We start from the raw sequence: 16,400 nt of genomic DNA on the forward strand, positions 1-16,400 counted from the left end.
GCTGCCAATCAGCGGTGCTGTTGTTGGAGCGTGGACTCACCCAATGGGAGGGCCGGTTGTTGCGCTGCAGTTGGCAGGCTGCTGCGGGAGGCGGTGGCGGTAAGAAGCCAGAGGCAGAGGGGTGACAGGTAGGCAGCGGCGCTGTCTCTGGGGGACGTGGAGTGCCAGATAGGAGGGATTTTCTTCTTCTCCGGCTACAGGAACTATAGAGGGGATCTGACGAGGGTGGTCTGGGAAGGCGGTAGCCAGAGTGTTGGGTGTTGGTGGTTTCGGAACCTCTAGGAGACCAGCTAGCAGCTTGGGAGGGTCGTGAGGAGAAGACAGCCGAGGCGGGTGGAGGCTGAGCCCTGCGGGGCGACGTAGGGGCCTCAGGCGTGGAGGGCTGCGGTGGCGCCGGCGGAGACGGGAGAGAGGCCGGAGCAAGACGGCGTCGTGAGGGCTGGAAGAATTCCTTGCACGGAGCTCCGAGAGAAAAGAGGACGCGCGGCATTGCAGGCACCTGAGAGAAATCCTAGGGCTTGCTTCTTCTTAGGGCCGTTTCTCAGGGTGGGAACGGAGGAAGCGGAGAAGCAAGATATTTATTGGCGGCCAGATCGTTGAAAGTCTTCGTAGCTGTATATTATGTAATCCTTGACCGTTATTTACCCAAACAATCAGGTTGCCCCTCCTGGAAGCGGAGGTCTTGCAACCTCTTGATGTGTGAGGATAGTTTTTTCGTTTGTTTGACTGTGTTGTACCCCGGCCGGCTCCGTGGGCGACGAAGCATGAAGGATAGAGTAGTCACGAAGAGCTTATCCCAAATATGGACTTGGGTTGAGAGATGTGTTAGTCTGAGATGAGCGTGGCCAGGTTCACGTTTTGTAGTTCGTGAATTTATTTGTTTTGATGGTCAAGGCTGACTACAAATCTTTTTTTTTTTTCTTTTAATCTTCAGGGAAGTGGAGACCCTCAAAAATCTATAGTAGGAGGTAAGTGCAAGTTGGAAAATGACTAGAAAATTAGTTGGTAGATTTTTTTACCCCCTAAATATTGTGGATGTTAGAGACTGTGAAAATTATGTGGTGGTCTGGTTTTGGTGGGGGGAGAGTCGTCTTTTTAAGAAATTTGCTCTATGAGTCTGAGAAACCAGTTTGAATTATTTATTTCTTAGATTTAAAAAGTATGTTCTTTGAACCTCTCCGGTAGAGGTAAAATGTATTTACAGACATAATTAATTGTAGATTATCATGTTTTTTCTAAGTTTTTATAATTCATTATTTGCGCAATGAAATACAGAATTAAAATAGGAATTCCATTCAGTGTGTATTATGGAATGACAGACTACATTAAAAACTTGATTTTATAGCTCACTGGAAAGCAGTTTTAAAGGAAGTGTTATAAATTTCTAAAATGTGAGCTGATTGAAATGTTGCCTTTAGCTTAGAAGATAAAGACTCATGTAGTATTTATTAACAAGTGTATCATTTTCCTGAGCTTATTTTAATACTGCATGTCAGAAAAACTTTCTAAAATGTGATTTTTTTCTATTATTGATAATTTATATTAGTGTATCCCAGAAACTAAATTGAAAAATAAATTTTTTTCTATATGTCATTTGGTAAAGAGAGCTGGATCATTAGAGTTTGTTCTGAAATGTTTAGCATACTGAGATATTTATCAGTGTTTCAGATAAAAATTTTGATACTTGGTGTTTCATTCTTGGTCGTTTTATCTTTTAGCAAGAATAATACTCTCAGTCCAAAGAACAGTTCTGCTTCTGTTTTAGGTGCAGTTCTGTAGTGTGAGTACCTGTGAACAAATCTCTGCTTTCATGTAGGGTATATGTGTCTCTGTGTGTGTATGTATGTGTTTCTTCTTATTATGTAACCAGCCTACTAGAGTTGTCTTAGAGAACTAATGGCTGATTTTGAACGGCCAGTAGGTGTCCTTGTAGAATGCAATAAAGTTGAACATTGAGTAGGAAATTACCAAGTGATTTAAGGAATGCTAGTCCAAATTAGAATATAATAATAATTGGCTGATTATTTATACATCATTAGAAATTCTCTTTTCTGATACATTTCAGTATTGTTTATAAGGAATTTGAAACATTGACTGTAAAGAAGTATAATTGTTTGCCCTAAAATGGGCTTTGAAAGCTTGTTTTTTAATCCAACTCTTAAGCTATCTTGACATGCGATATGGATTTAGGATTGTTTGATTATTTTTTAATACAGTTTTGTCATCTAATTGTAGTTTATTAGGTTCTAGAATGGTTAAGATTTTCAGCTTGACTGAATTTTGTAATAGAAAAATCAATGCTACATAATGAAAAACTGAAATGATAAAACATGAGCAGAAAGTCTCCAAACAAATTAACAGCTGCACAAAATAATACTTTGTTATTTTTCTTTTAATGCTTTGTTATGTTCTTTTAAAGAATAGAGGAATTTTTGTCTTTCTTTTTCTGTGGCTTAGTTTTTTTGATGTCCCAAATAGCTTCTTTTTACATTTTTATCTGACTGGTAGACAGTGTGCTTTTCTCGGGATGATGAACTGAACATTTGTCATTGTCTAAAATATATAATGGATTCTGGAGGGAGCTGGCACAGAAAGATTACGGCTGCTATTAGTACAGCCCCTTACCTGCAGAGCTTTCTGCTGTGCTCTTATCACTATGTAGCTCTGCTCCTTTTGCCTGCTGTTGATACAATGTTAAAAAATAGAGTTGGACCTAATTCAGGCATTCTCCATAAAAGTGAGTAACTCTGAGAGAGTTCCATGTATATCAGAATAATCTAGGAGTTAAAAAAAAAAGGCACACATGCATATCTATTATATCATCTCCACTTACCTGTGGAATCTTAGTGGTAGGGGGAATATGAAGGGAGGCAGATATATTTTGAAGGAAAAAAAATTCCCTGGATGATACGGTTTATAATGGGCTTCTACTTGAGAATCATTGATCTAATTCAAGGCTCTCACACTGTGGTGTGAACCAGAACAGTAGTTTTAGCTTGAGAAAAAGGGCTTCTAAATCTATCAATATATTATAGCTCAATACATTTTCACCATTTAATGTCATAGCTGAGATGATGGATTTTCTAACCAGGAGCTAAAGTTGCCAGAAATAAAAATTGTGCTGAATGTTTTGGTTGGGATTACTTTTTACTTGGCACTTAGCTGCTTTACATAAACCAAGCTAATTTCTTTCATAATTCAGACCTGTGCTTTGCACAGATATTTACTTGTACCTGTTCTCTCAATGTCTCTGAAAGCTATCTAGTACTAAATTAAACTAGAATTGGAAAATAAGAATTGGAAGTTTTCTTGATAAAAGGGTTTTTTTGCAATATTGCTATGATATGATGAAGGTATACATTTATCTTTTTGTAAACAAATAATATATATTAAAACTTGAAATTGTGAATGTGTTGACTTTGACACAGGTCTTGTTTAGAAATTCATGGTTCATTCTTATGAATCCTAGACTTTCTGTTTGGGTATTTGTCTGCCATGGAGACAATTACGAGAAAAAGTAAATGAGTAGACTTTAATTTTGGAGAAAGGAGTAAAAAACTCAATTATGTAATATATTAAGGGTGTGACTTTGATTACTTATGGGATTATAGTTCTTTCTAAGTTTGAAATACAGCTGCCAAAAATGTGGTCATAAAATATGGTAAGTGGGGGCTTCCCTCGTGGCGCAGTGGTTGGGAGTCCGCCTGCTGCTGCAGGGGACACGGGTCCATGCCCCGGTCCGGGAGGATCCCACGTGCCGCGGAGCGGCTGGGCCCGTGAGCCATGGCCGCTGAGCCTGCGCGTCCAGAGCCTGTGCTCCGCAATGGGAGAGGCCACAACAGTGAGAGGCCCGTGTTCCGCAAAAAAAATAAATATATATGTATATGGTAAGTGGTACTTAAATTGTTAAATGGCAAAGCATGGATTACATAATAGTTATTTTGTTCTATTCCAAAAACTGAACTTCAAAAAAGGTTAGAATCAAACTTATCTATCACTTTTGTCATTAGGAATCCTTGGCTTTTTTTCATTGAGGTATAATTGACATTATCCGTTGACTCTTTTTTTTTCCTTCAATTTTATTTATTTATTTATTTACTTACTTACTTTTTGCGGTACGCGGGCCTCTCACTGTTGTGGCCTCTCCCGTTGCAGAGCACAGGCTCCGGACACGCAGGCTCAGTGGCCATGGCTCACAGGCCCAGCCGCTCCGCGGCATGTGGGATCTTCCCGGACCGGGGCACAAACCCGTGTCCCCTGCATCGGCAGGCAGACTCTCAACCACTGCACCACCAGAGAAGCCCTTATTTATTTATTTGCATGGGTTTTCTCTAGTTGTGGCAAGTGGGGGCTACTCTTCATTGCGGTGCGCGGGCTTCTCATTGCAGTGGCTTCTCGTTGTGGAGCACGGGCTCTAGGCGCACCGGCTTCAGTAGTTGTGGCACACAGGCTCAGTAGTTGTGGCTCGCGGGCTCAGTACTTGTGGCTTGCAGGTTCTAGAGTGCAGGCTCAGTAGTTGTGGTGCACGGGCTTAGTTGCTCCGTGGCATGTGGGGTCTTCCTGGACCGGGGCTTGAACCCGTGTCTCCTTCATTGGCAGGCAGATTCTTAACCACAGTGCCACCCGTGATGTCCCTATCCCTTGACTCTTGATATTGCTTGCTTCTTATTTAGCTACTAAGATTTGTCAGTTTACCTCCTTAAATTCCTTTCCCCATGTATTTTTTTGAAAAATGGGTGGAGGGAGTTGGATGCTGAGCGGGGAGTGAAACTTATGCTTTTTACATATTCTTTTATACTGAGGCTTAATTGTTTTTGTTTGTTTGTTTACTGGACGTTTTAGAGCGGTTTTAGGTTCACAGCAAAATTGAGTAGAAAGGACAGAGATTTCCCATAAACCCTCTCACATATGCATAGACCCCCCCATTATTAATATCTCCCACAGAATAGTACATTTGTCACAATTGATGAGCCTACGTTGACACATTATCACCCAAAGTTCATAGTCTGCATTAGGGTTCAGTTTTGGTGTTGTACATTGTATGGGTTTGGACAAACGTATAATGACATATAATCACTATAGTATCATACAGAGTAGTATTAAGGCTTTTTAATCAGCAGGTATTCCTTTTGTAGTTCTTTCTTTTTAAATGAAAAAGGGAGTGGGGAGGGGAGCATATATTACTCCCTTTATACTTTATACTATGATTGTAAAACTCATATGGTAGACATGATGTGCTATAATATCTAAAGTTAATATGAATTTGCAGTCTGTCACAGTACCTGCTGTTTTATTGTTTGTGGTAAAAAACTAGAGGAAATGAATGTTTCTGTTCTTCATGGTTCTGTTGTCAAATCTCTTTGTCGTTCTGTACCCTGTCCGTCTGATGTTATTTACTCAAATCAATCTCTAATCCAGAGCTTTTTCTTAATCTCTGGTTCCTATTCTATAAATCTAATTGCCTGCTAGTTGAGGATGACCTACAGATACCTCAAATACAGTATATATAAAAGTGAATTCGTATTTTGTCATCTGTCTAATGTGCTGAAGCTGGAACCTTGTGTTATCTTTGACACTTTATTCATATACCCCTCATCTGAGCGATGCTATATTCTGTTGACTCTACCTTTGTATTTACTTCTCTCAATTTCTACAACCACTGGAAATTGTGTGAAGAGTTAGGACCTAGAGGCAGATATCTAGATTAGAATCCCAGCTCTGCCATTTATAGCTTCAGTTTCTTTAAAAACAGAGTTGTACAGTCCAGCAGTTGCACTATTGAGCATTTATTCCAGAGAAATTGAAACTTACATTCACACAAAAACCTGTACCTGAATGTTCATAGCAGTTTCATTCCTAATAGTCAAAAACTGGAAACAACCCAAATGTTCTTCAACAGGTGAATGGTTAAACAAACTGGCACGTTTATACTATGCAGCAATAAAAAGAATGAGCTGTTGATGCATGTAACAACTAAGATGGATCTGAAGTGAAAAAAGCCACTCTCAAAAGGTTACATACTGTATGATTTCCTCTATATAGCGCTCTTGAAATATCAAAATTATAGAGATGAAGAGCAGAGTAGTGTTTGCCAGGAGTTAAGGATCAGGGAGAAGGGAGTGGGTGGCTACAAGGGAGCCTCTCGGTGATAGAACAGTTCTATATCTTAATTGTGATGGTAGTTACACATTATCTACATCTGTTATAAAATTGTATAAAACTACACACACATGCACAGACAAATGAGTGCTTGTAAAACTGGTGATATCTGAGTAACCCTTTGTGGACTATACCAATGTCAGTTTCCTGATATTTTACTGTATTTATGCAAGATGTTAACGATTGGGGGAAACTGGGCAAAGGATACATGGGACCTCCTGGCATGTAGTCTGGGAACTTCTTATGAGTCTGTAATTATTTTGAAATAAAAAGTTTTTAAAAAGGGTTGTATTAAGGATTAAATGAGCAAATACATATGAGGTTCTAGTTATAGTACTTGCTTGGTTCATCATAAATACATAATACCTCTACTATATATAAAATAGATAACCAACAAGAACCTACTGTATAGCATGGGGAACTATACTCAATATCTTGTAATAACATATAATGGAAAAAATCTGAAAAAGAATATATATATATGTATATATACACACACACATATAAACTGAATAACTTTGCTGTATACCTGAAACTAACACAACTTTGTAAATCAATTATACTTCAATAAAAATAAAAAATTTTTAAAAAGTCACCAAGGTGACATTCTATTAAAACAAATAAAATAAATATATAATGCAAATAATAGTAGCAGCAGCAGCAGTAGTAATGATAGTCTAGCCTTCTAACCTCTTACTAAGCCTCTCCCTAGGACTATTCCAGCAGTATTCATATTGGTCACTCTGCCCTCACAGGTCTTTCCTCCCTGTGGTCCACTCTACAGTGTAACCAGAGTTCTCTTTCTAAAGTGCCTATTACATATTACTTCATACAAAATTTTTTAATGGCTCCCCATTGTATTTTCATACATTAATTTCTCTTTTTTCAATCATAGTGGAAAGCAGCATTGGAGTCGGCATAGCTTCCAGGGTGCTATAACATATGAATTAAAGATAAAAACAGAAAAATCTAAAGCGATTGTTCTCACCTTCAAGAAGCTGTTATTTTAAGTGTTATCTTAAAGTTTATTTGATATTGCTGCCTGAAACACTACTGCAAAATTAAATGACTCAGGGCAAAAAGATTTATTGTTATTTTTCATGATTCTGTAGGTTGGCTAAGTTGTTCCTTTATTGGTTTCACTTGGCTGTCTCATGTAGCTGAATCCACCTGGAGGGTTGACTGAGTTAGAAGGTCCAAGATGTCTCCACCCACATGTTTGCACATGGTGCTGGCTGTCCATTAAGGTGCTTCAGTTCTTCTCAGTGTGACTTCTCATCTGGTGGGCTAGTCTGGCATCCTTACATGGCATTCTCAGGGTAGCATTCTATAAAGGTGAAGGTGGAAGCTGTAAGGCTGCAAGGCCTCTTTGAGGATTAGGCTTTGAAATTGTATAACAGCCCTTCCACCATATTCTAATGATCAAAGCAACTCACCAAGCTAGCCCAAATTCAAGGGAGTGGAAAAATGGAAAAGGACCTTTGTCGCAGACAATTTAGGCTGCTATAATAAAGTACCATAGACTGGGTGGTTTAAACAACAAACTTCTATTTCTCACAGTTCTTGAACTTGGGAAGTCCAAGATCAAGGTGCCAGAAAATTTTGTGTCAACTAGGGACCCACTTCCTATTTCCGAGATGGCTACATTCTCATTGTGTTATAACATGTGAGAGAGCTCTCTGGGGATCTCTTTTATAAGGACACTAATCCCATTCATGAGAGCACTACCCTCATGACCTAATCACCTCCCAAAGGCCCCACCTCCTAATACCATCACACTGGGGGTTAGCATTTCAGTATATTTTGGGGAGACACAAAAATTCAGTCTATAACAATAGTCCACAGCGAGATCAGATTATTTTCTGTTTTCTTAATGTAAGGATGAACAACAGTCCAAAAAGTGGCACAGTCACTATAAAAATTTGAAAATGTTTGCTGAGATCTAACAAAAGTAAAAACACAAGTACCAAAGACATTAGATAGCAAGCCAAGAAGGACAGGTTCAAAATCTTCATGAAGTAGAATAATGTGCATAATATGTGGGAGAATCAGCTTTATCTAACTGTTCTAACTGTTGTGCTACAGTAGTGTTTCCTGAAAACTTGAAGGAGGTTCATCTGTATAAAGTTCACTGGGTTTTTATTTGAACAGGTTTTAAACAGCTGATTTAACATCTTCCATTAAACTGTTTATTTTTCCTAACCTCTCATTTTCCTATAATTTGGTTTTGGCCAGTCACAGTAAGCCACATTACTTTTCTAGAACATAACTCCCAACTGTTGGCAAGAAATTATAGTACTGCATTATGAAATCTTGTCAGTGTACTGAACTATTATAAACACCCCGCTGTCTGAACTGTAATGGTGGTGCACCCTCACAGAGTAGATTCTTTGGTCAGTCTTGCTTCCTACACTCCCCACCACCCCAATTACAGTGGAATATCCTAAACACTTTATTCTTAGCATTAAATTGAAGCATAACTGAGATGGCTTGTTGGCATCTTAGACCATAAATTTGTTCCTGCAGTCTCTTTCTTACCTTATCAGGTGGGAATAGTGTTTGGCTGCTAGAAACAGAGATAAGAAATAACCGTTGCTTAAATAAGGTAATAGTTCATTTCTTTGTCTTGTAAAAACAAATTCAGAAATAGTCTAAGACTGGTACAGCAACTCCATAGACTTGTCAAGGACCCATTCTCTTTCTCTCTTTCCTTTGCCATCCTTAGCATGTGGTTTCTATTCTGAAGATCACAGAATGGTTGCTGGATATCCATCCATGATCTAGGCAGAAGGAAGGAGGAAGAAAGGCAGAGGACAAAAGGGGCATACCTTCCATCTTTTAAGAAAACTTTCTAGGGACTTCCCTGGAAGTCCAATGGTTAGGACTCCATGCTTTCACTGCTGTGAGCCCGAGTTCAATCCCTGGTTGGGGAATTAAGATCCTGCAAGCCACATGTGAATGACAAAAAAAAAAAGAAGGAAAGAAGCCTTTCTAGAATTCCCTACACGGTATTTCCTCAGATCTCATTGACCAGAACTTAGTCATTTGGCCATACTTAGCTATAAGTGAGGGTCAGAAATGGCTTTAGCTGATTGTATAGACTAGATCATTGCGAGTGGAGGTGTGGATCTCTATCGGATGGGAACTAGTAATCTTTACCATACTTGCTGCCTGTCTCCTCAGCTCAGTCTGCCGCTGACTGACTGCTTGTTGCTGTTAGGCCCTTCACTCAATAGTCATGAACTAAGTGCTAACTGTGCTAAGCCCTGTCCCAGGAACTGGGAATACAGATACATCTGAGACGTCCTCCCTGTCCTGGAGAAGTTACGGATTTTACAGTTTTCCTGCCCTACCCTCCCACCAAGCAGTCACATCTCTCTCTAGGTATCGGGCGTAGGTATTGTTGATTTCTTCTGGTCTTTGGCTTGCCTTTTCACTCTCAGTTTCTTTTGATGACAGGTTTGATACAGTCCAATTTATTGTTGTTGTTGTTATGGTTATGGTTAGTGCTTTTTGTGTTTGCTTAAAAAATATTTGCCTGCTTCAAGGACATAAAGATGTTTTGCTATGGTTTTTTGTTTGTTTACTTTCACATTTAGACCTGCATTCTATTTGGAATTTACTTTTGTTGAGTTGTGTAAAGTTAGAGATTGTGATACGCTCATTATTTTCTATAGGGATATCCAGTTGACCCAGCGTCTTTTGTTTAAAAGAATGTCTTTTCCCAACTGCACTGCAATTTGCCTTTGTCATAAATAAAGTAGTCTTATTTGTGTGTGACTTTCTAGGCTCTATTTTTTCATTGATAAGTTTTAGTTACTATACTTGTACAGCTAATTACTATGGCTTTATAACAGATCTTAATATTTTACAGTATAGTCCTCCAATTTTTTTTGTTTTTCAAGGTTTCTTTGACTATTCTTGGCTCCTTGTAGTTCCCTAGGGATTTCAGAATCGGCTTGTCAATTTCTCTTTAAAAGGAGAAGAGTGGGATTTTGATTATGGTAGCTTTGAAACTAGAAATCAATTGGGGGAGAATTGACATTTTTACTATGAGTCTTCAACCTGTGAACATGGTATGTCCTTCAATTTATTTAGACCCTTAAATTCTCTCAAAAATGTTTTCTTGTTTTCAGTGTAGTGGTCTTGCACATCTTTTGTTAGATGTCTTTCTTTTTAAAAAAAATGCTGTTGGAAGTTGTGTTTTTATTTTCTTTATTTATTTGATTATTTTATTTTATTTACTTATTGTTTTCGGCTGTGTTGGGTCTTCGCTGCTGTGCGTGGTCTTTTCTCTGGTTGCGGCGAGTGGCGGCCACTCTTCGTTGTGGTGCGTGGGCTTCTCATTGTGGTGGCTTCTCTTGTTGCAGAGTACGGGCTCTAGGCACGTGGGCTTCAGTAGTTGCGGCACGTGGGCTCTAGAGCACAGTCAGTAGTTGTGGTGCATGGGCTCAGTTGCACCACGGCATATGGGATCTTCCCAGACCAGGGCTGGAACCCGTGTCCCCTGCATTGGCAGGCAAATTGTTAACCACTGCACCAGGGAAGCCTGAAGTTGTGTTTTTAAAAAACACTAGTTTACAGAAATATAATTGATTTTTATATATTAGCCTTTTATCCAGAAACCTAGATAAATTCACTTATTAATTCTAATAATTATTCTGTAGAATCTTCTGAATTTTCTTGGTACATATTTATATTGTCTATTAATAATATCATCTCTAAATAATGACCTTTTTTCTTTTCTGGTTATTATTCTTATATCTTTTTCTTGAATTGCTATAGTAGCTAGGCCCTCCAGCACAGTGTTGAATAGAAGTGGTGATAATGGTTATCTCTTTCTTCTTTTTTTTTTTTTTTTTTTGGCGTCACTCTGCGACATGCGGGATATTAGTTCCCCGACCAGGGATCAAACCAGCGCCCCCTGCAGTGGAAGCGTGGAGTCTTAACCACTGGACCTCTACTGAAGTCCCTCTTTCTTGTTTTCAACCTCAGAAAGTAAGTTTTCAATATTTTATCATTGACTGTGACACTTGTACAACCTTGGTGTTGTTTCCTCCTTAACTGTTTGGAAAAATCCACTGGTGAAACCATCTGCACTTGAGATTTTCTTTATGGAAAGATTTTTAATGATAGATTACATTTCTTTAATATCCATGATGCTGTATGGATATTCTGTATCTTTTGGTGTTGGTTATTTGTGTTTTTCAAGAAATGTGTTCATTTCATGCCAAGTGTCACATTTATTGGCATAAAGTTTATCATAACTTCTTGTCTTTTTGATGTCTAAAAATTTCATAGTAATTTGTGTTTTCTCTAATAAGTATTACTAGGGGTTTGTCAATTTTATTAATCTTTTCAAAGAACCAACTTTTTAAAAAATATTTTATAATTTATTTGGCTGCGTCAGGTCTTAGTTGCGGCATGCGGGGTCTTTGTTGCGGCATGCAGGATCTTCTGTTGCGGTGCGCACAGGCTTCTCTCTGGTTGTGGCGCTCAGGCTCTAGAGCGCACAGGCTTAGTTGCCCTGTGGCCTGTGGGATCTTAGTTCCTTGACCAGGGATCGAACCCACATCTACTGCATTGGAAGGCGGATTCTTAACCATTGGACCACCAGGGAAGTTCCAAAGAACCAACTTTTTTTTTTTTTTCAAAAAACCAACTTTTGACTTTGTTGATTTTTTTCCCTCTATTGTGTGCTTGTTTTCTGTTTCACTCATTTGCTATCCTCTCTGACCTCCAGAGATAGATATCTGTCAATAGATAAAACCACTGATTTTTTTTTTCAGCCTCTCTGCTAATATAGGCAATCTTAGCTTTGCAAGGTACCAGGTTAACTGAAACTCCTAAATGCATATAGGAACTATGTCTTTGCTTAATACATGCAAAGTAAGAACTCTCTACATATGAAATAAGGCTACAGCTACATCCCACAAGCTTTAACATATCTTTCTTAGCACTGAGTTCGGCATTTTTACTAATTTTGGTTGTTTTTTTGGTTTTTTTGGCTGTGCTGTGCAGCATGTGGGATCTTAGTTTTCCGACCAGGGATCAAATCTGTGCCCCCTGCATTGGGAGTGTGGAGTCTTAACCACTGGGCTGCCAGGGAAGTCCCTAATTTTGGTTTTAATATCTTCTTTGACCCATAGATTATTTAGAAGTATAATTTAAAATTTCCAGGTAGTTGGGGGTTTTTTAGGTTTTTATTTATTAATTGTTGTTAATGATCTCTAGGTTACTTTGGTTGTGGTTAAAGAACATACTCTGAATGGCTCAGTTTTCCTGTTATTTGCCCTGTTGGGTTTCCTTGTTTTGTTTTGGCTTTTTCCTCAATTGAGAACCTAGTATCTGTATCCTTAGCCTTGAAAGACTGTCAGAGACAGTCTTCCCAGCATAGCTCTCAAGTCTGCCTGCCTGCACTGCTTCAAAATCTGGTGATTGTCTTGGTGGTTCCGAATTCCCAAGGTACAAAAAGACAGTCTCCTTGGCACCAGCTGCCCCTTCCCAGAGTGTTACCAATTTCTTGTGTATCTTTCCAGAGACTAACAGAGAAAACTTGCTAGTCCTTTTCAAGTTTTTTCCCCACTGCAGAACTTCTCATGAAATAAAAATCCCATGCGATAGCCCAGTATATACGAGATGGTTGGAGTAGGAGGTCCTGACACATCTTCAGTTTGGAAAACATTGGAGACTTTACAATGATAATGTTGTTTAACTCCAAGAGAATATTATTGCAGTATTCTTTGTATTAAAAAATGTTTTGTGGGCTTCCCTGGTGGCACAGTGGTTGAGAGTCCGCCTGCCGATGCAGGGGACACGGGTTCGTGCCCCGGTCCGGGAAGATCCCACATGCCGCGGAGCGGCTGGGCCCGTGAGCTGTGGACGCTGAGCCTGTGCGTCCGGAGCCTGTTGCTCCGCAACGGGAGAGGCCACAACAGTGAGAGGCCCGCGTACCGCAAAAAAAAAAAAAAAAGTTTTGTTAATGGACATATTTTAAAATGCTAATTTTCTTTTGGTGTTTTAGCTTTTAAAGTTGTGATAAGTTTTGAATCAAAGAAGTAGAGTATAATGTGGTCAACAAGTACATGATAATAGTTATTACTTTATGAGAAAAGTATACTTTTATCAATTTGAAAATGATTTTTAATATTTTTTGTGCCAAAAGTTCAAGTAACAGCATTTTCTATGTTCTTTCTCAAATGATAAAATTTTCAGTCTGTGAAACTTATCCAAAATTATAATGTAGCCATTGATACTTATTTAAGCTTGATTTTATAGTGCATATTAAAATTTTAATGATCGTTGCGTGTGTGTGTGTATGTGTGTGTGTGATCACTGTAATATGTTTCAAAAGTTGGACTCAGAATTTTTGGCTGGGAAGTACTTATTTTTGTAGATTTTTCAGGTGAGGCTCCAGAAAATTTAACTTACTCGAAGTCTTTACAGATATTTAGTGGTAAATTTGAAACTAAAACTCAGACTTCTTTTTTCCAAATCTAATGTCTTCTAAAATAGGTTTGATAATGGTACATAAGTATAACCTAGTTATTACAGAAAATTTAAAAATAATCCCAATTATTTTTAAAATTAGATAAACTATATTATAAATGCCTTTTCAAAATTGTTCTTTCTCCTTTATATTACATTCTTGAGGATATTCTCTCTCACTATTTCACAGTTTTTTGTTTTCATTTTTTATAGAGTTGGAAAACATTTAAGTCTCAACAAATGAATTCCACACTTGAACTCTGCCGCATTCCTGTGCCACCTCCTCCATTGGAACACTGATCTTAGAACAGAGGTAAAATTATAGAATTTAACTTTGTAAAGGGTAAAGAATGAAGTTCCCATAGTCAGACATGTTAGAATTTTTGGTAATTTTTTGTGGGTAGCTTCTATATATTAAGCAGTTTTACCTAGGAGAATAGTCACATCTTAATTATTGCCTTTGAATTTTACTTTTGAAAGTGTTTCCTTTTTAATAGTTGTGTCTTTTAACTTTTTTGTTACCTAAATATTACAGCTCTTGAATTACTGAGTTTATTCAGCATAATTGTATTATCTAGCTACATCTAGATCAGTGCTGATCATAGAATTTCTTTGATAATGTCTGTGTTCTACATCTGTGCTGTCCAATATGGGAGACACTAGCCACATGTAGCTACTAAGTGCTTGAAATGTGGCTAGTGCAACTAAGGAATTGATTTTTTTTTTTAATACAATGTTAGTTTTTTTTTTTTCAGTTTTTTGGCTGTGCCACGCGGCTTATGGGATCTTAGTTCCTCAACCAGGGATCGAACCCAGGCCTCCTGCAGTGGAAACGCAGTCTTAACCACTGGCCCACCAGGGAATTCCCAGGAATTGATTTTTAAATTTTATTTTTTTTTAATTAATTAAAACTAACTGGACAGTGCAGCTCTAGTTTTTTCCTTAGGGAATTTGGTATTTACAGTACAGTAATAGCACATGTTAAGTGCTTTGTTTTTTATTTATACCTTGAAATATCTAGATAGTTTTTGGTCTAGTTTGAAAATTTTCAGTAGCATAGCCATTTTTTTACTGTCATATGTTGCTTGATCATTGTATAGGTTTGTTTATACAATAATTTTGGTCCATTAGAAACCCTTGAGAGCAGTTATAATTTTGCTCACTGATGTGTTAATTTATTTAATCTTTAAAAAAAAAAAAACTTTGACATAGGTACTTATATTATCCCCATTTTATAAATGAGGGATTTGAGGCCACAGGTTAGGTAAGTAACTTTCCCAAGGAAACACAACTTGTAGGTCAAGGAGGTAGAATTCAAACTCAGGCAGTCTAGAGCAAGAGCCTGTCTTCTTTAACCATTAGGCCGTACTGCCTGTTATATCCTTTTTCTCTCTAAATTGACAATTCCTAAAAAAGAATATATATGCTGACTATCAGCTAAGACACAATTTCTACCAGTGTTGTTAATGGAGAACTTACTGTACTTGTGCAAGTACTGTGAGTTTGCTTCCTGGCAAGTAGTTATTGACCTCTTTCAGATCATGTTCCAGCAATTTATTATTTTTTTCATTATGTTTTATTCAGGGCTTGCTAATAAAGGTTGCCATTACCATGGTCACCAAAAAGATAATCATTTTCTGTGATATCCTCTTTATTTTGCTTCATACTCTGGAAGTGAGGCAATATGGGCCCGAATTGATCTGCATGCTAGAATATCAGTTTGACTTTTGCTTTTAAATATAGGTTTTAAACTAAAAATAGAACTACCATATGACCCAGCAATCCCACTACTGGGCATATACCCTGAGAAAACTGTAATTCAAAAAGAGTCATGTACCACAATGTTCATTGCAGCTCTATTTACAATAGCCAGGACATGGAAGCAACCTAAGTGTCCATCAACAGATGAATGGATAAAGAAGATGTGGCACATATATACAATGGAATATTACTCAGCCATAAAAAGAAACGAAATTGAGTTATTTGTAGTGAGGTGGATGGACCTAGAGACTGTCATACAGAGTGAAGTAAGTCAGAAAGAGAAACAAATACTGTATGCTAACACATATAAATGGAATCTAAAAAAAAAAATGGTTCTGAAGAACCTAGGGGTAGGGCAGGAATAAAGACGCAGACATAGAGAATGGACTTGAGGACATAGAGACAGGGAAGGGTAAGCTGGGGCGAAGTGAGAGAGTGGCATGGACTTATATATACTAACAAATGTAAAATAGCTAGTGGGAAGCAGCTGCATAGCACAGGGAGATCAGCTCGGTGCTTATGACCACCTAGAGGGATGGGATAGGGAGGGTGGGAGGGAGACGCAAGCGGGAGGAGATATGGGGATATATGTATATGTATAGCTGATTCACTTTGTTTTAAAGAAGAAACTAACACACCATTGTAAAACAATTATACTCCAATAAAGATGTTAAAATAAATAAACAAATAAAATAAATAAATATAGCTTTTATACATCAGATGATGGGATGGGTGTAACAGTAGAAGAAATGATTTTCAGAATTCCATATTGTCTGTTTAAATAAAAAGAGGGCTTGCAGTATGTTTATAACTGTGTTTGTAGCTACCTCTAAATACTAAAAGATGCTGATTCTAGTTAGAAAACATATATTTAAAAAATTTCTCTGTAACTAGTACTGTTCTGTTTTCCAAATGAAGGTACTAAAATATATTTATAGGATTTTAGATTTAGAAAGTAATTTATCATTGTAGTGACCTGAAGCCCAAAGGGT

The 16,400-nt window shown here is 37.9% G+C and overlaps 1 protein-coding gene across 1 annotated transcript in view; it reads left to right on the plus strand.

The window, feature by feature from the left end:
* The first annotated feature begins 92 nt into the window (after nucleotides 1–92).
* The window catches only part of HYCC2 (hyccin PI4KA lipid kinase complex subunit 2), a 67,833-nt gene continuing 51,525 nt past the window's right edge, over nucleotides 93–16,400 (plus strand). The window contains exons 1-4 of the mRNA XM_060151363.1: nucleotides 93–128; nucleotides 935–968; nucleotides 11,054–11,157; nucleotides 13,861–13,960. The gene's annotated coding sequence lies outside the window, so the exon portion shown is untranslated. The remainder of the gene's footprint in view (nucleotides 129–934; nucleotides 969–11,053; nucleotides 11,158–13,860; nucleotides 13,961–16,400) is intronic.

Source organism: Lagenorhynchus albirostris, chromosome 6, assembly GCF_949774975.1.
Source record: "Lagenorhynchus albirostris chromosome 6, mLagAlb1.1, whole genome shotgun sequence".
Taxonomy (NCBI): Eukaryota; Metazoa; Chordata; class Mammalia; order Artiodactyla; family Delphinidae; genus Lagenorhynchus; species Lagenorhynchus albirostris.